We start from the raw sequence: 26,560 nt of genomic DNA on the forward strand, positions 1-26,560 counted from the left end.
TAACTGAGCCATCCTGGCACCCCATACAGCCTTCATTTTTATAAGTGAATTGCACAAGTTAGCTTTTGGCCAAGAAATAAACCCAACTTTTTTGACTCCAGTTTTGTGCAGATACAAAAACTAAGGAGCTCTGTTATTTCTTTTTCCTGAACAAAAGGAAACTGACTGGCAATATTTACCAACCAGATAACTTTGTTAAAGCCCTGAGGCTAAGGATGAAGTTTTGGTTTGCTTTATTCAGTCCCTGTATATAACGTACAGTCAGGCCTTACAACGTCACTTTAAGAGGCTCTTTTTGGGATACTGAAAGGAGCTTCTAAAGAGAAAGATATATTCATGTAAAACTTCCCAGTTCCATTGCCCCGTGTGCTTAAGAAATGAGAGATTAAACTGCTACATCTTTATTGCATAGCAAAAGGCATTTTTCCTTCTTTTTCTTCTTTTACTCAAAACAGGATTTCTCTAAGCAACGGTTATCATAATATGGGTGAACACATCTGTGCTTCACAGCTCATGACACCCCAGGGTGTGTTTATCTCCACTCTGCTTTTATGGCTCACGGCACTCCAGGGTGCAGCAAGTTCCTAATGGCTCTAGAAAGCACTGACAGTAATTTTTTACCACTTAAGACAGTTACTATCCCAGATGATGACTGCAAGTTAGATGGTATTCTGTTCTTCCTCTACAGGGCTTATCCCACATCATTTCATAATGCACATAGGATTACAGTCCCCAGAGACGTACCTTTGGACTAGAAAGATGACAATTTTCACACAAGAAGGTACCCAAAGGTTCATATTTCTTATTCAAATTTCATAGTTCACTCAGTGTAGATCAGGAGCTGAGCTAGAAGATGGTAAGATACAAAAATAAATGAGAAGCAGTACTTCCCTCAAGATCTTAGCGGCAATGACAATGATGTCTAAGTGTAACAACAGAAACACATTTTTAGGATGGAAAGAAAGCACCTGCTGGAACTGGTGTTTGAGACTGACAGCAAGACAAGTGATTTCTTTTGTGTTTCAATTTTATTATATAATTCCCTGGGAAGCGTCCATGGGCCACTCCTTGAGAGCTGTCATATAAAGTCATATTTTATATGTGTCCATATGCATGAATATATGTTATCTGTATGTATCTATGTATGTACACATGTGTGTTTATATATGGTACACATGTAAGCAAGGATAGTTATCATTTTCTAGGCAGTAGTTCTCATTTAACCACAGTTCAGCAGTAGCATTCTATAATGGCATCTTATACGACTGAAAGGATTATTATTTAGGACACTGACTTAGGTTGTGTCACCAAATTCATTTCAGCCAAAATGGTATCTCCAAAGCCCTGGAGATAGCCAACTAGAAATCTTAAACTTCTGTGATTCAGGCTTCAAAGTATTTAAATCTTTCCTTTCTAATTTATAACTTAAAAAAAAAAAAAAGATATCCAACTTTTCCAAAATTTCTATCTTCTCTTCCAGGCTAATTGAATTCACAATTTATTAAGTTTCATGTTACTTAGGTTAAAAAACAATTATCCATTTTAACAAATGCCCACTGTGCATTTTTCCTCTCATTTATAAGTACACATTGACAACCAACAAATGTAATTATATGCCAATGGGGACATTTTGAAAATATTAAACCCCTCCAATTTAAATAGGCATTGAGCCTAAATGCTTAGTTTTTTCAGTCACCTTCTTATTCCTCATAGAATACACATTAGAAACATGAAAGATCTGGTAGTTATGAATATCTACCATGACAAACAGATTTGCAGAGAATCAACTCTGTGTCTAGGTTAGAATCAATTATGATAATGTGCCCATCGAAATCAGAACAATGTGAGACTTTTCTGAAATTCCCTACAGCATCTAGTATTGGGCATGTATTGACAGTAAATACATAATTTTTAATCTGATTGGCTGAATAATGGAAATTGACTAAAGCTGATGAAAGTTTGGCAAATGAATGAATACCAGCAGATAAGGAGTGAATTTAATGGTTTCAAACCATTAAATTAGGATGGCTGAAAAGGAAAGTGTCTACGTAATCTATGCTATCTCCAGAGACCTATAGGCCAAAGAAACAAAAGTAATCAAACAAGGAAATAATGAATTACCAAAGAGAGATCAGAAATCATTATTAATTCATGTTTGGAAACATTTTATGGATGGGTCCCAGAAAAATAATATCCAACATCATATTTACCAAAGTATGTGCTTTATCTAATTCAGGGTAAATAAGAATTAAGAAAGTAAACATATTTTCAAAAAGTAAAAGATAAAATAAAAAATAAAATAGAATAAGCTTACCTGCTTATCTCATTGTTGGCAATCAAATAAAATAGAAGTTCTTGACGGTTTTCAGCCATTTCAGAATCTGAAGCAAATATCAAGATGACTTACTTAAATCCTGCATATGAGTGACCATTTCTCACATTGAATTTATATATAATTCTTAGTCTCTCCCCATGAGCTTCTTTTTCTTCCTCTTCTACCCTTTTTATTCTTCTTTCCTGAACTTAGATGCCAGTGCTCCCTTATTTGACAATATACAATATTTCCAAAAATAAAAGTAAGTCAGCAAGAAAGGAAGAAACAAATGAAACCAACAACTGCACAATACCTGAAGTCACAGGACATTCCGATAAGGAAAAAAGTGAATAGTGCTAGAAAAAAAATTTTTTTAAATTGAGTCAGACAATTGGTAGGACTGGTATGTTTTCCCCTTGCTGACATAGAATCTTACTGGTAGTCACTGACCTGTGGCTTTGCCCAGTGGGAACAGAGTCGGAGCGTGAGGAAGGGGCCAGGCCGAATGAGACCCCAAGCAAAGCCTAGTCCCATCCTCCAGGGTTTAATATCCGTAGGCATACAGCCAAGTGGCTATCTGCAACTGATATAAAGATGGGTAAAGTCTCATTAGGAATTTGTCTGAACTGGTTTTTCCCAGAGAGCACATGAGAGAGTTTCTCAGTAGTACTGAGCCATATGAGTGTTATGTATCAATAGAGCCCCAGTCGCTTAGCAGCACTTTTGCAAGAATACTTCCCCTTTATGATCAATAAATTTCATAGAACCGGGTATTTTTACTTAGGGGACTTTTCCCAGTGAGAGAAATTCTATTCTTATCAGCTCCTTTTATGTATGTACATAAAGAGAGATGTTTGTGAGTCTATAAAAAATACCCTTGATCTTGTTTGATAGACTATATCCTCCTCAGAGCGAACAGGCTTTCAAGTGGGTGACTTTGCATTTGCAAATGAATGACAATGTGTGTGCCAAATCCTCTCCCCAGCCACAAAAGTAATGGGATGAGAGTTTTATTTCTGGAAGAGGATTTCAAAACAGGTCAGTTCTCATTTACTCCTCAGCAGGTGCTGCTAAAAAAACTAGGAAAAGTAAGACGTGGTCATTAAACACAGCAGACAAAACAATACGTACATCAATCAATGCCTAGAAATAGGCTTTGAAATGTTATTTATTACCCATTGTCATCAAAAATGCATTACTCTAATGATCAGCATATTATGAAGACAGGCATTTTGGAGATAAATTATAAGATGGACTAAAAAAGATTGCTATCGTCTTGGCAAAGAAAGGTAGTTAAATTTTTTTAAATCATATAATTGTTATGGAAAGAATCTGTATAAATCAAACATTTCGGAGAGATCAGGTTTTTATCAGTCACAGAAACCCTCTCCAACTTTCCACACAAAATCCTATCAAGATACATAATAAAGTTAAATTTTAGACCATTATAGTCAAAACCATGCCTTGTTCCTGAAGTTCTGCTCTATTTACTTGGCTGATATTGGTGTGAATAGATTAAAAGCGCCAATATGAAAGAGACTCTCAACCTTGTTTTCAGAAGTATTTATAGGTTGGCACCTGGAGGTTTGCACTAGCTCTTAGAAAGTCAATACAGAAATCTAGTGCATGTTCTTCTCTTCCTTCATTAGAGAAATTGACAGCTGAGAGGAGCCCTCTGGTTGTCTGACACCAGTACAAGCCATGTTAACAAATAGTTCTCACCGGAGGCAGCCACAGGGACCATAGCCTGAAATTCTCAGTACCACTTACAAATGATGTGATACTGTTGCCGCTCCTCTGTCCATTTAAAATGTTAAATTAAACATCACAACTTGTCCAGGGCTTCCTCTTCTACATCCATTTTTGTGATCAACATTTTGTATGGCAAATTACATCCTTCTGCATAAGCCAAGAATATGATCTTATCCAGAGTCCTAAAATTGATGTGCATTTTGTTTCCATCAACTAGTGGCTACAACTAATTGTTGAGAATTAACAGACTTCTTGCCTCGGATTTCAATCCTTACACTCTTGTTCGGCTATGGGGTTTCTGACCTCTCAGTAAGCAGACAGTATTCAGATGCAGGACAGAAGATAGACGCGAACGAGGGGATACGATGGAACAGCTCTCGAGAGTTCCAATGGGGCACTTTGAGTAGAGGAGGGAAGATGGAAGAAATTGCAGGACTGGACTACAGTCAAGAAAAACAATAAAGGGAATGAGCACTGAAACCTCCAATCATCAAAGAAAGTGTGACCAAGGAAGGAGAATAGGAGGAAAAAAATGAGCAAGGGGTCATTAAAAAGACACTAGGCTGGAAAAATCACCACATCATGCATGTATGCAATAAGGAAGAGCAAAACTTTTAGTAAAAATAAAGTCAGCAGTTTTTCTTTCTTGCTATCATTATTTAGTACACGTTTTATTTTGTAGTTCTTGGTATTTTAAGTCTCCAAGTGTCTTGATGATCCAAGAAAGGATCAGATATTGATGAATGATCTGTAGCCTAGTGTGAAACCCATTTTGCTCATTCCCCCTGATGTCTTCTGTGTTATATTTTCATCATAGTTTCCTTGTTACTTAATTAAGTCTTCCATGAAGCCAAACGTAAATTGGAAGGATCGCTGACATTGGGTCATTAAAGTAACTTCTATGTAGAGGCAGTCTGCCAGAACTGTAAAGGAAAAGTCAAAATCTAAGATAAAATCAAAAAGGAGAAGGAAATTGATGCTTAGTTTTTGGAGAAAAAGAGAGTCCCTTTCCTTTCCCCCCTAATAAGAAAGAGAAAAATTCTAAAAGCAAGGTAAAGTAAGACATCTAGCTACTTAGAAGGCTGAAGGAGAATTAATATAAAATCAAGAGAACCTATTCATAAATTAGCCATGGGGCTCAGAGGGTTCTAGGCAATTGTATTAACATACATAGCCAGATTCCAGGCACCCTTATGACAGAGAATAATTAAGTATGCATCTAAGGAATGACATGGGTAACTATATATTGTGATATGGTTATAATTACAGTGAAATAAATAATGAGTTACATATAAGGCAACTAGAGTGGTCAGGACTCCCATCTTACTCCCCATCCCGTAAAGTCAAATGCAAAGCATAAATGGCCAGCATTATCTCCCCAGGCAAAACTGCAAAGGCTATTACCAAAAGGGAGCAAAATCAATGTTGGGCAAAAGTCAGATTCTCATGGCAAGCGTTCTTTCCCCTGTTCCCTTTCCTACTGAATAAAATGCTATTGGTGTTAATATTAGGTTGTGGAATGCAGTCTGTAGCCTGTTTCCTAGATCATGTAGCTCTACCTACCAAAGTGGCTCCTCACAGAGCTCCTTAGAGAAAATATCTAAAGAATCATCTTATTCTCCTGGTAGCTTGGAAAACCTGTATCTTTCTTAAGTGTGAATGGAGAAATAGGAAAGAAATGTCAGGTATGTGATGAAACCCAGCAGCATACAAGAGAAAGAACAAAATTAACAAGAATTTTCAGTGGCATTTTGAAAGGTTAAGAAAATTGAAAAGGCCTTTGAGAACACTGAATGTAATCAGAATGATCAGAGAAGTATTATATTTATAAAACAAAACATAAATCTATGAACAAAGAACAATCTGAGAAGATGATCTTAGAGATTAAACAGAAGAATGACTGGAATATAAGGTTGAGAACATCTCCCTGAACACAGTGCACAAAAGGTTAAATAGTCAGGAAACAGGAGAGAGATGGGGAATGAAACCACCTATGTTTTCCATTGTCTAGCTAGTAGGAATTCTAGAAAGAGCAAGAGAGTGGAGAGGGATACACACCAAAATAATGCCAGAAAATTATTTCCTAGAGTCAAAGGAGGACACATCATCAGATTGAAGACAAATCAAAAACGAGTCATCAAACAAACACAAAAGGATCCATGCTTAGTACATGAAATTGCAAACCATTAAGAATAAAAAGAAGATCCTAAAAGGTTCTTTATGAAACAAACTAATTGCCTTCAGAGGAAAATGAGGCAATCTGGCATCTGATGTTTGGTCAGCCCACTGGCCACAAGATAATATTGTTGCAGCAATGCCTGGAAAACAATATGGAGGTTCCTCAAAAAAGTAAAAATAGATCTACCATACAATTCAGCAATTCCACATCTAGGTATAAGCCAAAGGAAATGAAAACAGGATATCAGAGAGAGATCTGCACTGCCATTTAATGGTAGCATTATTCACAATAGCCAAGATAAAGGAAACAACCAAAGTGTCCATCAATAGATGAATGGATAAAGAAGGTGTGGTATAAATATACAATGGAATATTATTCAGCCACAACAAAGAAGGAAATCCCGCCATTTGCCAAAACATGGATGGACCTTACGGACATTATGCTAAATGAGGTAAGTCAGACAGAGTAAGATGAATATGTGTGATATCACTTACATATGGAGTCTAAAAAAAAGCCAAACTCCTAAAAACAGAGTATAATAGTAGCTGCAGGGGCTGGAGAGTGGGGGATAAGAAAGGGTACAATCTTGCAAATGATAGTGACTGACTTCTAGAGATCCAATGCAAAGTACAGTTATTATTACAACATTGTTCAATATTTGAACTTGCTAAAAGACTATGTCTTAATTATTCCAATCACAAAAAATAAATAATTAGATGATGTAATAGAGGTGCTATCTATCACTACAATGGCAACCACATCACAATATTTTAATATATCAAATCAACATGTGCACCTTAGATTAGCATCACATTATTTGTCAAATTTATCTCAGTAAAAAGAGATCAAAAGACATTAATATAGTTCATCAAAATAAATAAAAATGCTCTTTAAAATATGAAATGATGCTCAATTTCATTCATAGTAATAAAAATGTATCATAACTAAAATCGGATGCCATTTTTTACATTTCAAATTGGCAACACTGCAAAATCAAAGCAAAAAAATGTTAGCAACACTTGTAGAAAGTAGAAATCCATATGCAAATGCAATTAGAAAAAAATGGCAAAATTTATCAAAATTATACTTCTAGGAATATATTCTAATGAAAGCATTTTTTGTATTAGATTGATATTTGTGACAATACTAATATTTCATTATCTTTATCCAAAGTTAGTAATCTAATGTATTTCAATCTTATAATAGCAAAAGATTGGAAACAATGTAAATGTTTATATATAAGGCACTTATGAAGTAGCCATTCAACAAAATACTATACAGTTGTAACTAAGAACCTGGAAGTTCTCCAGATATGTGAAAATTTTTAAAGTATATGTAAATAAAAATATGAAGCAAATCAAATGTGACATAATTTTAGACATTTGAGTGTAGGAAAAATAAAATTCATTTCATGTTGATATAAAACACAAATGATGAAGAAAAGGAGATGAGATAATATCTTCATGATGCAAAATAAGATTGTATTTTTAAAATTTGATGTATCAAAAATTACAGGTTTAAGTCATTTTAAGTTATAAAAGTAACTAATAGAAAATTAAAAATAGTATAAATCTGAAACTTTAAGAAGGGGGAAAGAAGGCAATGCAAATTATTTACATCTTTACCTTCCATATCAGTGGTTATTAAATATTGCCTACTGCTTTTAAATGAAGGAAGGAGAAAAACAAGCATGTTTTCTTGAATCATACAACAAAGCCAGAAGAGACTGCCTTTAAGGAATGGATCTGGGAGTAAGGAAGGAAGTAGAACTATTATTTCTATTTAATTTGATTTGTTGCCAAACCCATGGACTACTTTGATTTAAAAAAAAAAAGTATCTTTGACAGAAGTTAATAAATATAGGCAAAATTTCATATAACCCTTCGTGTTTAAGATTCAAGCAGCAGAAACTTTGTATGATCTTATCCACCAAAAAGTTTCAATCACTTTGACTTGTAGTTGATGTTAATAAATAAGACATAATGAAGAGCTCTTATCCTACAAATCTGTAAGAAGAGAATAGTACCCAATAGGAAAATAAAAGGTAAAATAGATAAACAGTTCATAAAATAATTACATGTGGCTAATAAACGTGTTTAATGTTTAATCTCACTAATAATGCAAGTTAAACCTACAGTGAGTTGTCACGTTTCCCATGTGAAATTGGAGATGATTTACAACAATACATGCATGTATAGAAGTTGTGGTGAGGTGGAACTCTCATACATAACCAATTTAAGCATAAATTAGTTAAAACAACTTTCTTGAAAACATCAAGTACAAGCAAGAATCCTTAAATATTTATACTTTTGATGTACTACCCTTATTTCTGGAAATCAATCTCAATAAAGTAATCCAAGATACTATAAAACATTAATGCATATGTTTCACAGCCCTATTTAACAGAATGAAAACTGGCATCAATCTAAGTGATCAACACTAATATTTAAATAAATGATGTACATCCATTTTAGAACATATTATTTAATAATTAAAATGTCATTATAAAATGTATGTAATCAAATGGAAATGTCTATGCATGATAAATGAAAAACTCAGGATACAAAGGCATTTCAAAATGTTAATAATGGTTATTTCTGGTTAAATGTATTACAAATTATTTTTTCTATTTTTTCCATATTGTCCAATTTTTCTACAAAGAAGGCATTTTTAGAATAAAAACAACAACAACAACAAAATTACTTCATTAAAAGTTAATAGAGTTCTGCTCCAGGTGATAGTAGAGTAGCTTGTAATGGATGAAAACTACAGATGAAATTATAAACACTGGACATAATTGAGAAAACAAGTAATCAAAAGCTGAAAGAAACTGGAAGAGTCAATCTCTGAAATAAGAAAATGTACTTGGTAGGTTTGCATTTATGCAACTTTTCATATGAGAGAACTCCTCATTCTACACGATGTGGCCTGTTTCAGAAAGCCTGAGTCTTACTGGCTTGGCTTTGGGGTTGCCATACTATGTAGAACATGCTAAAGGAAACCATGGAAAGGAAAGAGTATGGGAAAGTCCAAAACTCTGCATTTAAAATCTTCCCAACCCCTTGCCTGGCCCCTAATCTATTAAAAAACTGACCAAAAAAACAAAAACAAAACTGACACCTGAGTGTCTAAGAAAAAGTGACAGACTCTCAGACATTTTAGCTGCTACCAACCACAAAGAAGCAAGTGCTTAGAGTTTGAGTCTAGCCAGAGTAATTCCTGATTAAACAACTATAAACACTGCAGGGGAGAGTAGCAGAATTTACTGTCTAGAGTGGTTTTATTCACAATTTTCTGTTTATAAACAAGAATTCCTAAATAAGGAAAACGTCAAAAAATCTGATTCACAGGGAAGTGGAATGTCAGTCATCAGGAACCAACTAAAACATACAGATGTGGGCAGCCCAGGTGGCTCAGCAGTTTAGCGCCGCCTTCAGCCCAGGGTGTGATCCTAGAGATTCGGGATCAAGTCCCACATCAGGCTCCCTGCATGGAATGCAGCCTGCTTCTCCCTCTGCCTGTGTCTCTGCCTCTCTCTCTCTCTCTCTCTCTGTGTGTCTCTCAGGAATAAATAAATAAAATCTTTTAAAAAATAAAACATACAGATGTCACAATATAAAGCAGTTATTTTACTATAAATACGTTCAGAATAAAAAGATGGAGAATTTCAACAGAGAGATAAAAATTACCAAATGATGGAGACTCAGCAGTACTATATTTGAAATTTTAAAAATCAGTGGATGAGGTTAACAGAAAATTGGAGATGGAATTAGTGAACCTGAAGACAGATCAGTAGACACTAATCTCAAAAAGAAAAACAAAATAGAGCCTCAGTTACATGAGGACAATACCAAACTGTCTCACATTTGAGTAGTCAAAGTCACAAAAGGAAAGAAAAGAGACTGGGACCGAAAATATATATGTATATATATATACACATATATATATACACACAGACACATACACACACATATATGTATATTAAAATGTGTGTGTGTAATAAGGTTATAGTTGCAAAAAATTCTCAAAATTCTTGAAACATAAAACTTACAGTTTGAGAAAATCAGTAAAGCACAAGCAAAATAAATACAAAAAAAAAAATACTAGGGCTTATCATAGTCAAACTGTAGACAGCCAGAAAAAAAGATGATACATTACACACAAGAGAACAGTAATAGGAAGAACAGCTGACTTACTTTCAGAAAGAATAAGAGGTGTGTGTACATTCATTAAAATGTATTGAATTGTGCACTTGAGATGTGTGCATTTCACTCTTTGTACATTTAATCTAAAACACTATAAATAGATATTGAATCCTAGTTTGTAGGTTTGCTTTTCCAACAGTGGTATGAATTAGCAATTTTAATGCCATATACCCTAGCTTGAGCAGAAGTGTAACTATAGTGACAATAATGAAAGCTAGGTTTCTCATCACTGGGGAGGAGAGTTACAAATATGGAAAGAGGAAACACTAAAATACACTCTGCCTGCTGGACTGGAATTAGAGATATGAGTAAAACATATAAATACAGATATAGGAATAAATATAAATCTATACATATATGTGTGTGTACATACATATATATGTCTTTATATAGATATAGGTGTCTATTTATATGTCTATATATGTGTGAATTTGTATGTGGGGGGTGTGCATGTATAAATCCCTACATATATATTTCCTAGGCTACCTGATAAAGGGACCTAGAAACAATGACCCATCGGTAGTACTGAGCATACCTAGTACCCAAATTTTAGTTTTTAAAGACTATTTCCACTAAAAGAGCAGGGAATTTTGCAGAGAAGTCTAGGATATCCTGTTGCATCATAAAAAAAGGAAGAGCTAAAGTAATGCTAGTGACACATCAAAAGAACACAGGCCAATTTGAAAGGGATCTCACTGGCCAAATTTTGAACAATTTGAATGTTAAAATAAATACTGATGGAAATGGCTTATATCCCATTGAATAAAATAAAAATCTATTCGTTTATTTGGTATAAATAAATAAGAGTACAGAAATGGATGGGGATGAAGGGGCAAGTTCTTCCTTGCAGTAGATTTCATAAATATAGAAGGATGTTTAAACTAGTAGGCAGTGTCCACTTTGGCAGCACGTATACTAAAATTGGAACAATAGAGAAGATTAGCATGGCCCCTGCGCAAGGATGACATGCAAATTCGTGAAGCATTTCATATTTTTGAAATTAGTAAAATGTGACCAAAGATTGAAATAATATAGTAGAAGTGAGAACCAGGAGGATGAGACAGATTGACCAGTGTTGGATATATGCAACTAACAGATCTACCAACAAATACTAGAACTCAGACTGTGTATAAGTGGACCAAGTAGCCAAGAAGACCATACGTCACAAAATACTGTCTGCAAAATATAGACAATGCTTTGTCATTGAATATACTTTTAATTTTGATTTTTCTGAATCTATTATAAAATTAGTAGTTTCCAAACCTTGTTTTATCATTCATTTGTATCAGTTAAAAAAAAAGGAAATGTAAAAAAAAAAACTAGTAGGCAAAAATTTGATGAAAAGCAGTGTATTTGAATAAGTCTCAAAATATCTCCCTCTCAAACTGCTTATTAATTTCAAAGGAAAAAATCGTATAAAACTTGACATATACCACCTTAACCATGTGAAAGAAACAAATTGTGCAACTCTGATATGATACCTTGAGAAGGATACAATGCACTCTTTGGTAGTCCTACTAAAAACACATCACATCAATCTCATGATAAAGAAACACCAGACAAACTCAAAACAGAGAAATATTCTACAAAATAACTCGTCAGTGCTATTTAGAAATATCAAGGTCAGAAGAGATGAGGAAAGAATAAGGAACAGCATGCAATGAAATGCATGATCTTGTCCTTCATAGGGGGAAACAGGAACCAGCTATAAAGGACTTTATTGGGGGCAGTTGATGAGATTTAATAAGGAATATAGATTAGATTATAGTGCTATTGTATTTCCTTTTATCATTGTATTGCGGTTACATAAGAGAATGTCTTTGCTCCTAGGAAAAAACATACTTTTTCATGAGTAAGTAGCTACATCTCCAATTTGCTCTCAGGCGGTTTGGAACGTGGTATGTTTACATAAATATATGGGTCAGGGACACCTGGGTGGCTCAGTGGTTGAGCGTCTGTCTTTGGCTCAAGACGTGATCCTGGAGTCGCAGGATCGAGTCCCACATCGGGCTCCCTGCATGGAGCCTGCTTCTCCCTCTGCCTGTGTCTCTGCCTCTCTCTCTTTCTCCCTCTCTCTGTCTCTCATGAATAAATAAGTAAAAATCTTTTTAAAAAAAATATGGGTCAAACATATATGCAGCCAATAATCTGTATTTGTGAATTTACATACTCATTAAATTTATTTGTAACCCTAAAATCAATACAGTGCTTTAGCAATCATTCACAGACAGAGGCAAAGCAGCAAAGAATTTGAATCTCTTGACTTGCATGTTCCCAGCTTGGGCAGAAAACAGACACATTTGGTCTTCTTTCAGCTCTCATCTTATAAATAAGTATCCTTCTTATGGTCTCTTTAGTGATATGTTTTTTGCATTTTTGTATTTTTTTTAGTGATTTTGATATTTAAAATGACCCTCCATTGCAGAGCAGAAGTGCTGTCTAGTGTGTTCCTCAGCTCAGGAAAGCTGTAATGTGCCTTCCAGAAAAATACATGCATTAAATAAGCTTCTTTCAGGCATGAGTGAATGTGCTGTTGGTCAGAGGTTCAATATTAATGAATCAACATTGTCAATTGTATTGATTATCTTGCTAATAAATCAAATGTTTTAAATAATATCATTTATTATTTATATATGAAATAAGGTGGCTTTAAACAGAAACACACATAAAACAAAGTCATATAATAATCATTTGATTTAAAAAAAAAAAAAAAAAAAGCTTGTGACCCAGGACTCACAGGAACCTAATCCCATATTTCCCCTAGGAGTGATAGTTCCAGATTCACTCACTCAGTGTTCATAGTGGTGTTAGAGGACATGACTAATACAAATAACGGCAATTCACTATACATAAATGATAGCTAGATTAAATATAGATACATAATTGGCTATATATCTACACATAGACATAGAACAAATAGAACAAAAAGTCAGAGTTGTTGCTGAATCTGAGGTAAAGGTATATGGCAAGCCCTCTTATATTCATGCAACTTTTCTGCCAGTGCAAAATGTTATCAAAATAAAAATTTGCCAAAACGTATAACAGATGCATTATTACAAGATACTCTTCCCTACAAGACACACCAATTGGTTTCTCTCTGCCTAGAAATCTGAAATCATACGGGAATACAGTCTTCTGTGTGATATTTCTGGACAATTAGAGTGAAAAAGAAAGAGACAGAGAGACTGATTTAATAAAAACCAGGCATTAGTAAAATTCTGTTGTTCATGCAGAAAAGATGAAGTAACCAAAATACACAAAAGAGAAGCAATGTTTTTTGTTTTTTGTTTTTTTAGGTGGCTATTGGGGCTCATGGAATGTGCAGTCTGAACAAGACATAGTAAGTAGCAGCATTGGAAATGGCAGTGGCCTCCTAGAGACTGTGGTTCTGTTGAGGGCCTACAAAAAAAAAGGGGTGGTGGTTGGGAGACAAAGTCACAGGGAAAAAAAGGTCCAGGTCCTCAGAAAATGATGACAGGCAGTTGGAGGTTCTCTTTAAAGTACACATAAAATTCACTTTTCCCTATTGAAGTAAACTGGCTTAGATTAGAGAAGTTCTATTCTGCCAAAAGGAGCTCTCTTCACTCATTCCTCCTTTCATTCCTGGGTGGCGACCATTAAAGCACTGATCACAAATAGTCTGCGGATTTTACTTTTAATTAAAATATGTCCCTTATATTATGGAGCCATTAGCTCCTGACATTAGATTGTACCACTCATTTCTAATATTAATGGATCTGGGCTCTCAGCACTTTGAGTTATAATTTTAACATTAAGACTCATCTTTTTCAAAATTAAATACCTATCCTTAAAAAACTTTGTTAACAAACATATATAGTTTCTATAATGCCGAACATCTGATTTAAAAAAAAAAAAAACAACTAATACTGCTGTTGTTTTCATCGTTTTTATTCGTTGTTTTCACTTTAACTGATTATTTTAATAGATATAGCTCAGATAATTTCACACATATTGATTTTCCCAACCAAGCCTTGGAGAAAAAAAATCATAAAGAAAAATAATAAAAAATTAATAAAGTAAGTCATTCAACTTAACTATTTAAATGAAAAGATAACGATTTTCTTGAGACCATTGTATTAATATTACAATTAAATGAAAGGCACAGGACTTAGGACTCTATTCTGCTCAACAAGTGTTTATCAACACTTACTATGTACTGGAAGGCCCCGGTCTTCAAGGAGCTCACACAACATACACACATATACACACAATCAATCACACTGATCACAATTGTGATCAATTATATCCTAGCTAGCAGAGGTTGTAAAGAATACTGGGGAAAAGATTATTTAATGATCACCTATAATACACTAGCCTATGACACTTCATCTTTATAAAAACCTCATGATGTCCTATTTTACAGATATGCTTTGAGGTTCAAAAACTGAAATCACCTGCTCATGGTAAACAGAACTGAAATTCAAACCTCTCCCTACTTCTAATAGCTGTTTATATCTCTGTTTTATTATTTTTAAAAAAAAATATGCCATTGAAGTACAGATAAAGGAGTAATTCATTCTACCTTGATGACTTAAAGAAGGTTTTCAAAAAGAAGTGGCATGAATTCTGTCCTTAAAAAATATTATAATGATCGGGCTCCTGGAAAGCTAAACCACTAGGGGATATTAGATCTGCATTCCTGAGGAAGAATCAACCTGCCAGTGTGGATCTGGTGGACTGTGGATAATTTGAAGTTGATTTGGAGGCTTCTAGCTCTAGAGATGTCATTCATTAAAGTAGGAACCACAAAATGAGAGCAAGTTTGTAGCAAGATAACTCACTGAAGTGAGTAACTCACAACCAATTATTATATTGACACATTGTCCTTACCTGACTTTAAGGGTAAGAAAGATAATAATTGGGCACAAGAGGGAAATAAGAAAATTATGCTTTTATAAACTGAAATATGTGTAAGCCCTTGGGATTATCTGAAAGCTCTATAAGGAAATGCTTTATATGTATAAGTGGAAAAAATTATTTTTCAACAACAAAATTTTTTTTTAGCCAAATTTGCCTAGTTTTTGTTCATTTTTTTCCTACTGCATGCTGGGAAAACTGTCAGCAATTAATTAATGTCTTTTGAAGTTGCAGTCTTTTTGAACTGCAAGAAAATATAATGCAAAACATTTTGAGCCAAATAACACATTAATGTGACCCTAGATTTCAAACCCATGATTATTTAAGATGCCTGAAGTTATCCCACTGGAGTGTTTAAATTCTTCTAGATGCTCCCAAAACAATTCCTTCTGACCCCATGTTAATTGTCAATCTTCAGAGTCTGGCTTTTGCCAAGGAGAGCTAGGGGTCACAGGGAAACAGAGACTCCCAATACGGATTAACACACTAGAGTCTGTTAAACTGGGATCCAATTTCCCAGGTGTCTTCCCACTTCCTATTGCTCTGACAACCTCCCATTTGATTAGGGTGGAACCAAGGGGGAGAAAGTTAAAAACAACAACAACAACAACAACATGAAACTTACTAAGGCAAAAATAGTATAAGATTACCATTCTAAGTCAGTCTCATATTTTATTCATAGTGTCATTTTTTAACCTAGAGAAGGAACAAGTGGTGTTTGGGAGTGGGGGAGATGCTACTGCCTTCCCCCTAAAGAGTAATCTTATGTGATTAGGGAAGAAACCTAACTATCTCTATTCTGCCTTCCTGAAGCCTCTATAGCCTTTTGAAGTAATAAATTCTGTGGCTTTTCTGTCCACAATGTAAAGCAGTACTTTCTTGTCATTCTCTGAAATTTACTCTTCTGGGTTTCAAGAGATGCCTCTTAGATTTAATATTCCAGGAACTATGAAAGCCTGCATTCACCTGACACTTGGACTTCAGTTATATCATCATATGAACTTTCAACCTACATCTATTCAGGTTTGACTCTTAATTATTTTGCTTTCAGTAATGACTCTACCACTTACCAGGTATGTGACCTTGGGCTAGCTGCAATGATCTGTCTGCGTCCCAGTTCCTTCATCTTTAAATACATCTTAATAGTATCTATCTTGGGATTGTTACAAAAATTAAATTATTCAATGGTGAGAGAGACTTTAGATTAATGCCTTATTTCTATGATAAGTTTTCAATAATTCTGAACTATTATTTTCATCGTGGACAGAGGCAATGTCTAGATTTTATTGTCTGAAGTTAATGATGCCTAACTCTAGGGTGAAGAAATAGAAGAATTGGGAAGGAATATGAAAAGAGTGAACTTGAAATTATATCTAACCGATAATAATAATAATAATAATAATAATATTTTATACCTATATAGTGCTTACCATTTATCAGGCACTATTTAAAAAGTCTTACATATATCAAGTCATTTGGTTTTGTAACTCCATAACGGAGCTGGAATTACCCCAGGAGGTCTGTGGATAGATTTAACATCCTTAACTATCATGTTATATGGTGTCTCATCATGGTTACTGAATAAATGTTAGTTATTACTTCATTAGGCTTATTACAAATGCTGCTACTTCTGCTGTTGTTGACCATCATCTTCTAGAAAAACCCAGCTCAGAATGACAACAGCTGAGAAAATGATGCAGAATATATCCTCCAAGAGCATCATGAGCATTGAAAGAACAGGAAGCCAGGTCTCTCTGAAGAGAGTTCCTGATGTTGGGAGGATGAGTTACAGATAGGAAATCTAACCAACTTTCGCTCTGACTTTGATTGGGCTTATATATTCACACACTCGCTAGCAAAACAGTCATGAGAATCCTAACTTTACAGTAAATGGCTCTGAACCCTCCGGTAAAACGAATAAGATGCAAAGAATATACAGATCAGAGCAGCTGAGTGGTCGAATAAGAAACATCAGTGGGGGGATTAGACCCCAAATAAGGTGTAAACTATTTTAAAGGTAATGCATGAAAAGTACTACTTAAGTCGGGTAAAGGGTGGTATACTGTAGAGGTTGGCAAACCTCAGCCTGATGCCTATTTTTGTACAGTTCTAGGAGCTAAGAATGATCTTTACTTTTCTGAATGGCTTAAAAAAAAAAAAAGAGGGATATAAGGATATGTTTTATAGCATATGAAAATGATTCGAAATTCAAATTTCAGTTTCCATAAATAATATTTTATTGGAACACAGCCAACCCATTTGTTTATGTATTGTCTACATCTGCTTTCTCACTACAAAAGCAGAACAGAATTGTCCCCACAGAGACCATATGGCCCACGGTCTAAATGTTTCCTATCTGGCTCTTTACAGGAAAAAAAAAAAAAACCAAAACAAAAAACTGTCAACCGCTGGCATAGTGCAATGGAAAATAACTTAGTTTCTGCCAAAAAATATTTCTGTTACCTTGGGTTTCCTCACCAAAAAATGAGAGAATTTCATAGGTCCAGTGGTTTTCAAGTTAACCTCTCAGGAAAGCTGGAGTTGGCTAAGGAGCCATTGTTGAAAGCAGAAGAAAGAAGTTAATAGGAAAGACTTTTGCCCTTCTTATAATCGCCCTTCTTCAACCAGAACCAGGACTCTTGGATCTGATTTTCTAAAGAACGTTTCTAACAAACAAACAGCAGTGCCAAGAATAAGAACCAGAGCTGATCACTCCTGAAAGGGCCTTTCAGGTTGTAGGTAGGCCTCATTCTGCCGTCGAGCTTTCCTGTCTTGTCCCCATGCCCATAGCAGGGGCAACCCTCTGGGTTTTCAGTCAGCAAGGCCTATCCTAGATCAGACCAGGCAGGTTCACGCTCTCTTACTGTAAAATCTATATGTTTATTAGGTGAAATTTTTAAGCCTTTTCAGCCACAGCTTTGGTTCTATATACTAATGGTAGAACCTTGTGCCTTGAAAATACTGAGAATAAGCCATTGTTTAGGTTACCCCAGGCTTTAACATCTCTACATGCATCAGTAAGAAAGAGCTGGTAGTCCCTTGAATAGAATGAAAGAGAAGGAAAGGAGAGTAAAACACTGAAGTAGCCTTTGAAGTTCAATCTTTTTATGCCGAAAAGGATATGCTACCTCAGAAGTGGAAGATTCCATCAACAAAGTTGGTCAGGGCAGAGAAATGCGTGCATGATACTGAATAACCATTTACTACCCCCTCCTCATTGTTTTTCAACTTTGCATTGATCTTTTGATAGAACCATCAGGTGACTGGCTGTTTGCTTCAATGATACAACAGACTTCCATTAATCCCCTCTGTTTCCAGAGGTTATTAAAGAATGGAGCATCTTCTGGCTCTGTGTAGATGAGTATCCTCTTATTGGGTGATAAGCGATACCGAGATACATTTTCTTTCTCCTCTTAGTGATCTTGCATTTAGGAACTCTGGTTATGTTATTTCCACAGACTTATTTTCACATAGAGATGGGGAAAATGCAACTTTATGGTTCAAAGAGAAACGCTTAACATGCCTTATAAAAAATGTATAGGACTTCTCCAACATCAAATAACTCTTCGAATACTACAGTGTGGTAGGCTAAGTGTAAATGAAATAGAAACATGCTCCAAACATACCTGAATTTAAAAATTAAAAGAGAAAAAGACTCCAGGCAAAATGTACCATGATCTTGAAAAACCCTACTCATTCAGAAAGTTATTAGAAACATTTTGCTAAACACACCACAACTAGGACTTCTTGTCCCTTTGGAAATGTTCAGTGGGGGGAAAAGTCTGAATGTGAAGATAACACACAATATTCTTGATGCCATGGTTTTAAATTGAAATAGTCTGTTATGCTTCCTTTCTGATGCTCCCATGTGCTCTTGCTCTGAGCTGTTAAACTCTGGCCATGGCAGAAGCAGCTGCATTGCACTGGGGTGTGAAATTATCCTTAAGCATATTTGGTGGAAGAGTTAAGTTTATTCATTGTCATCACAAAAGTAATTGCAAGAACAGTGAAGCAACTGAACAGGCCTGGCATTGTTTGGACAAAATAAGATTTCTTTGTTTCTTTCTTTGTAAATATATATTCTGCAACAATATTTATAATAAAGTTCTTTATTAAAATTTTTATCAGAGAGTAGAGCATTAAGAGAATATAGGATATTCTTTCTTTTTTAAGATTTTATTTATTTATTTATTTGATAGATAGAGAGAACAGGGGGGATGGGGCAGAAAAAGAGGGAGAAAGAGTCTTACACAGACTCCCTGCTGAGTGAGCAGATGCAAGGCTCAATCTCACAACCCTGAGATCATGATCTGAACCGAAATCAAGAGTCAGATGCTTCACCAAGGGAGCCACCCAGGCACCCCTAGAATATTTTTTCAATTTCACTTTCTCTCTTCCTCCATCTCCCATCCCTTATTTCTAAAAATTGACCAAAGTGCTCCCATCCCACAAGGCTATTCAGAGATACCTCTTTTAAGCATTCTTCAGAGAATAGCATTATAGTCATTTGAATTGTGGCATAATTTAAAAGCAAGTGGAAGTCAGCATGTAGATTGTAACAAATGGTTATGGAAGTACCACCAGCATAATTCCACCAAGAGGCAAAATTCAGTGGTCCACTGACAGTACAAGTGTGGGGTTGGCCAGGAGTTTAATATGGAAATTAGAACAATGGATTAGCCTCTTGAATGAAAATTTTCCTTATCTACAAAGCAAGAATAACTACATAGAAGTGAACTGATTCCTCTCAGAGAATTGGAAAGCCTTTTCTTCCCCCTTAGTGAGAGTTTCGTATTTAACAGCATGCTTAAAAAGCACAAGTAGGAGGAAGCCAAGACTGAAGGGAAGGCACCTTCATTCTGACCCAATTTCAGGTTCCTGGTTTTCTTTTCTCACCTATGATAATTATAACTGCCCTGGTCCTCTTGATCTTAACCTGCTTTTATTTTGTGTTACATTTTTGTCTTGATATCTTTATTTAAATATATGTAAATATATGTAAAGTGACTATTTCAAATCTCTGTGAAAAGATTCTATGCAGCCAACCACTTCCCTTCCCCCCCCCCCCCCCCCCCGCCACACACATACACATTACACAACAGCCCAGAGTTAGAAATATTATTACTCCCATTTTGGAGGAAAGAGACCTTGCAAGGTTAACCAACTTGCTTAAGTGGTGGCCCAAACACTGTTAGAACCAGGTCTGACTTCAAAGCCAGTATAAGTTCTTCTAAAACAGTTTGTTACACAGAACCTGAGGATATATGAGGGGTTTCAGAATTCTCTACGATACTGTTAGCTTTTTTAAATAATAAAAATGTGGTGGAGAATGTGCATTCTCCATACACATCCAATAAATTTATATATGGCATGTCACAGATCACCTGGATGAAAAAGTTAAAATGAAGCGCTGCCATAGTTTTAGGATCCACATCACAGTCCTTTACAACTCACTCTTTGTGTAGCAGCCAGACTTTTAAAAAATAACAATCCTAAAAAAAATCCTCCAATGATTTCCTACTACCATTCAAAGAAAATTGAAACTCCTTGCCTCACTTCATGACACTCCATATGATCTACTTTTCCAGCCTGGTCTTTTATCTCTTCTAGTCCACTCCCTCTCAGTAAGCTCCTAGAGGGGAGGTCCCTCTTTTGGATATTTTCCTCCTGTAACTGTAACAGTACTTCAAAAGACAGGACAGAACAAAACAAATGCTTTTGAATGAATGAATGCTTACACTGGTAATAGAAAATACAATTCTAATTGTTGCGAGCTTTAGAAAAGGAAAACACACACACACACACATACACACACACACAACAAAAAACAGGTAGACCTAATAAGTAAATGATGTAATGAATCATGAAAAGGCCCAATCATAGCATATTATACTAACTGAATGAACATTTTTCAGGAGTTTAAATTTAAAAGGGTGAAAAATGTGGGTCTTCCCACACAGTCACAGTGGTATGACATGTTGAAGAAAGATCCTGCCATAGTCACAATGCAAATATTGCTTTAATTTCTTCAAAATAGCATCATTAGTCACATTAAGTTAAAGTTGTTAATTTCAATTTGTTTTTATATTTTCATTTGAGTTCAACTTGAATTCAAATTATAATTTTACAGTATTATACACATATATGCTTATTTACAAGTTACATAATTGATGTATGCATTTATATATTAATATATACATTCTGTTAAAAAGAAACAACAGGCCCAATATAGAGTCAACTGTGCTAAGCCCCAGGTCAGCAAATCAAGACTTAATACCTTACCTAAAAGCAGTTTCAACCCCTCTCAGGAATGTAATCTTAACAGGTTACCAGTGAGTTTCCTGGTCAGCACTAGTGAGGTAACCTGCCCGACAGACCCTTGATTATCCTCTAAAGGAAGATGACCTTGCCTGAAACAACCCACTCTTTTTTTTCCTCCTTCCTATAAAAGTCTTCCATTTTGTACAACTCCTCAGAGCTCCTTTCTATCTGCTAGGTAAGATGCTGCCCAATTCACGAGTCTTTGAATGAAGCCAATTAGATTTTCACATTTATTCAGTTGAATTTTGTTTTCTAACAATATAAATTATAATTTATTTATAAATTATAGATTTATAAGCTACATAAGCATAATGAACTTCTCCTAGTTTCTTAAAATATAAGCTAGTATTATTATACAAAAAACTTACATGGGTCCATATATTACTCAGGTCTGGGAAACACTGCTTAATTCCATGCTGTCTCCCACTTCACATCACTAAAATATCCTTTGAAATCTATTGTTTTTTAATTAAGTATTAAATATGAATTATGACTTAAAAATACAGCATATAAATTGTTGAAAAGAAGGACTTTAGTGTGTCTCAAAGAGTTTATCAAAGAGTTTATATTATCCTTCAAAAGCAATTTATGGTAAACATTCCAGGAGGGAGAAAGTTTGCACAATGGATTAAATCAGTGGTTCTCAAAGCATGGTCACAGGACTAGCAGAAGTAGCATCTCCTGAGAACTTGCTAGAAATGCACATCCTCAGCCTCTACCCCAGACCTACTGCACCCAAAAACTTACGGGTGGGACCCACCCAAGTGTGTCCTAATAAGTCTCCACCCATCCCATCGTGATTCGGATGCCTCCTAACCTTGACCTCACTCTAGGAGATACTGACTCGGATAATATTAGAGATTAGCCATACAATGCAGAAAAAGCTTCTCCCTGAAAAGGGCTTCTTTACAATGGCTTTTTATTTTAATTTATAAAACTTGTTTTCCCTTTGATGTGCATCGTACCTTTCTAGTTTTCTTTCTTCTTTCCGTTTTCTTCTTTTTTACCTAGGAGACAAAGGTCAGTGCCAGGCAGTCAAAATACTGTTTGGATAAAAAGGCTGTGTTTACAAGATTCCAAATCAAGCAGTAAACTAGATCATCTAATTCAATTAAACACAAAAGTGAAAAATGAAGCCACTCATTCCACCTGTTTGCCTCTGCTCACAGCATAAGGAGAGAGGAAGCCTCACTTATAATTCCATGTCAGGTAGTCATAGTCCACTACAACCATCTCAGAAACCAGGTCTGGAAAGTGCCCCAGAAGCCATGGTGTGGTTCAGGAATTTGTATTTTGAGCCTCATACTTTAGCCACCGTGCTGCCATCATTTTTATTGGTTATGCCCTCTACAACTCTGAAGTCTGTAATCCTCATAGAACAGGTGTCTTTAAAGCCAGGAAGCTTCCAAAGGGAGTGAGTTGCATTAAACTTGCAAATCCATTTCTCTTGAATTAGTCGAGGGGGAGAGGGGGGAATGGAAATGCAGTTTGTCCTCAAGAAAGATCAGAAAAAGGCCAATTATCCCTCTTCAAATTACCATTTAAAATAATAAATTGTTTCCCCACAAATTCCCTCATTGGGCCCTGAGCATGTCTTTGTATTGTTTCAAACAACAACAGAGAGTCTCTTCTCTAAAGGAAGACACCACAGGATGCAATGAGCACTCCAGGAGAACAAAATAACCGGTCGTTCATCTCAGAGGCTGGGTCCTTCAGCGGCAGGGGGCTTGGCACGGAGGAACGCTTTTCCCACCAGGTCTCCCGACAAAATTATCAGCTGGGAGAGCAAAGTGGCTCCTGTTGTGCGCTGAGTCACAACACAGCTAGAAAACTGAAGCAGCCTCTCCAAGGAAGCTGCTTTTGTTGGGAAGTCTTTGCAGAAGGGGAGGATGTTGAAAAGAAGAAAGGAAAATGAGATCCAAAAGAAAATGCATCCTGGCTTCCCCAGACACACTCATATTGTGTGATATGTGTCCCTCTTCTTGGCTAGAACCTGTTTAACTATAAAAAGGCCCTATGTCCTCGAATCCTAAGGAGAATTTGTGAATACAAGTGCTAGAAAGCAGCCCTCTGACTAATCTTTTCTGGGCTGGCAGCAGTTGGAAGAAGCAGTGCTTACATATTTATTGAAACCGTAGTTAATGCGTTTATCTGAGCTAGGATCACTCTTCTCTTTCTCCATCTCCAGGACAAATTATCCAGCAAGCATAAATTTATTTCGGGATTCATGAATTCAAAACCTATTATGAGTTCAAAAGGTTTTCTTTGAACCAAAATCTATATAAGAAGTTCAATAATGGTGGAAAACCTATATTCTTTTCTAAGGAAAAAAGTTGCAATGAACAAGATAATTGCTGGCTGTACTTGTAGGGGGTAAGATACAGTTCAAGGCTTCTCTATGAGAAATAAAAACAAAGTAGTCATCCATGTCTTAAAGGGTTGACATGTTCAACACACATTTTTATAGAAAAGAAAAATAGCTGAAATTTCTGACCTTTGATGATTTATATGTAAACTCAAGAAAGAATGTTTTCTAAGAATCCTAAAAGCTGAAAACTTGTTTTTGGTAGTTATTTTAAAGTGACCAAATCAGAGTCATCCTCCAAAAGTAAAAGTGGCATCACTCACAGCATAGAAAAAGCATAGGTTTGCACGCCAGGCAAGCTCTAATGATATCTTTGTTGTATGTGTTTGGGTAAGCACCAATATCTCTCTATCTGATTGATTCAGCTAATATTTACTTATTTAATTGCTTACTATGAGCCATTGCAAGGCTCTTGGCTAACAGAAAGGAACAGCAAAGAGGCCAGTACAGCTGGAGGTGAATGAATGAGTAAGGGGAGAGAAGGAAAGAGAGCTAAGGCCAGGCCAGGTCACATAGCAGTACCCTGATGCCATCATTCAGCTTTTATTCTTCCCTTGCAGGGATTCCATTAGAGGAGGGCCAGAACCACTGTGCCTGCTCCCAGGGGTGGGGAAACCAGTTAGGAGGCAGTTGCAATCTCTGGGTGAGTGCTAATGTTGTCGTGAATGAGGACGAATGGTCACTGGAGGATATACTTTGAAGACAGAGCCAGTATAATGTGCTGATGGATTCAATAATGAGTGCGAGAGAGAAAGAAGAGGGAAAGAGAACTCCAAGATTTTTGGCATGAGCAAGTAAAAAAATAAAGCAGTCATTAACTGAGCCGGTGAAAGGAGGAGGTTAGAGTGAGGAAAAGATGAAATATCAGGAGCCCAGCTTTGACAGATTAAATTTCAAATGCCTGTTAGATATCTAAGTGGATCTGGCACCTTAAGACATAGGAGAAAGATGTTCAAGGACTAAGTCTAGTGGGACTCCATCATTAAAGATCAGGACAGGAGAAGATAGGAAAAAAAAGACAGAGAGAGAGAAGGAACAACTGAAGAATATGAAAAAAAAAATAGAGTCTGAGTTTTTGAGAAGCCAAGTGAAGGAAGTTTTTCAAGAAGAGAAAAATGCAGAGCTCCTGGGTGGCTCAGTCGCTTAAGTGTCTGACTTCAGCTCAGGTTATGATCTCAGGGTCGTGGGACAGAGCCCCAAGTGGGGCTCTGTACTCAGCAGGGAGTCTGCTTGTCCCTCTCTCTTTGCCCCTCCCCTGCTCATGTGCTCACTTGCTCTCTCTCTCTCTCCTTCAAATAAATAAAATCTTTCAAAAGAGAAAGAGAGAATAATGCACTGTGTTAAATGCTTCTGACATCAAGTCAGTGGAGACGGAGAAACAACTACTAGATTTAGCAATGTGAAGACCATACAACATTGCTCTGCAAGGGTCAACTCTTGATAAGAGTGCTTTCAGTGAGGTGAGAAAATGATGGCCTGATTGGTATGGTTTCAAGAGAAAAAGACAGAAATTGGGGTCAGCCAAGTGTAGAAAATCCCATTCAAGGAGTTTTGCCATTAAAAGAAACAGTGAGGTGTGCTTGGCTGGCTCAGTTGGTAGAGTATGTGACTCTTGATCTTGGGGTCATGAGTTCAAGCCCCACATTGGACCTTGGGCTTACCGTAAGAAGAAGAAGAAGAAAAAAAAAAGGAAATAGTGAAATGGGGTAAGTAGTAAGAGAGGAATATAGGGTAGAGGGAAGATGTTAAAATTTGTCTTAAGATTGGAGAAATAACATCATATTGTAGGCTAATGGAAAGTACTCAATAGAGAAGAGAATTACTGATGCGGGAGAGAGAAATGAGAATTGCTGGACAGATATCTTTGAGTAGCCTTAGCTGGGAACAAGACCAGTTACCTAGAGGATTGGCAGAGAAAGCAGAGTATATAGTTACAAAGTGAAAATGGGAGAAAAGAGGGGAAGATAAGGCACAGTCATCTAGCAGGTAAAAAAGTGAACGTAGTGAACAAAACACAGCATTGACTACCAGGCAGCATTCAGGGGTCACCCAGGCCCATAATCTTCCCCAGGAATGTCCGACTGCTCGTGTCTGGGACAGAAAAGGGGACGGGTTAGTGTTAACCAAGGGAGTTGGCCAAACAGGTACAACCAGGTGAGGGCAGAAGGGAGATGAGAGGATATGCAAGAGAGTGATCACAAGGGCAGCCGGGGTGGCTCAGCATTTTAGCGGCGTCTTCAGCCCTGAAGACCTGGGATCGAGTCCTACATCAGGCTCTCTCTGCCTGTGTCTCTGTCTCTGTCTCTGTCTCTGTCTCTCTCTCTCTCTCTCTGTGTTTCTCATGAATAAATAAATAAAATCTTTAAAAAATTATTTAAAAAAAGAGTGATCACAATGAGCATTGAATATAAGCTGGGTAAAGAAGGAAGTGAAGACATGAGATGGGTGAAGGATTGTAGAAAAGGGATTGAAGATGGGAGTAGACACATTAAGGAAGCATAGTATATGCATATGAGGTTAAACCTGGATGTTCTTAGGGAGAATAC

General features: G+C 36.2%; 1 non-coding gene across 1 annotated transcript; it reads left to right on the top strand.

Moving 5' to 3' along the window:
* Positions 1-11,341: 11,341 nt before the first annotated feature.
* Positions 11,342-11,446, top strand: LOC112919366 (U6 spliceosomal RNA). Its single transcript, XR_003234895.2, has one exon. It is a non-coding gene; the product is annotated as a U6 spliceosomal RNA (small nuclear RNA).
* Positions 11,447-26,560: the final 15,114 nt, after the last annotated feature.

The sequence above is a fragment of the Vulpes vulpes genome, chromosome 5, assembly GCF_048418805.1.
Source record: "Vulpes vulpes isolate BD-2025 chromosome 5, VulVul3, whole genome shotgun sequence".
In the NCBI taxonomy this organism is placed as follows: domain Eukaryota; kingdom Metazoa; phylum Chordata; class Mammalia; order Carnivora; family Canidae; genus Vulpes; species Vulpes vulpes.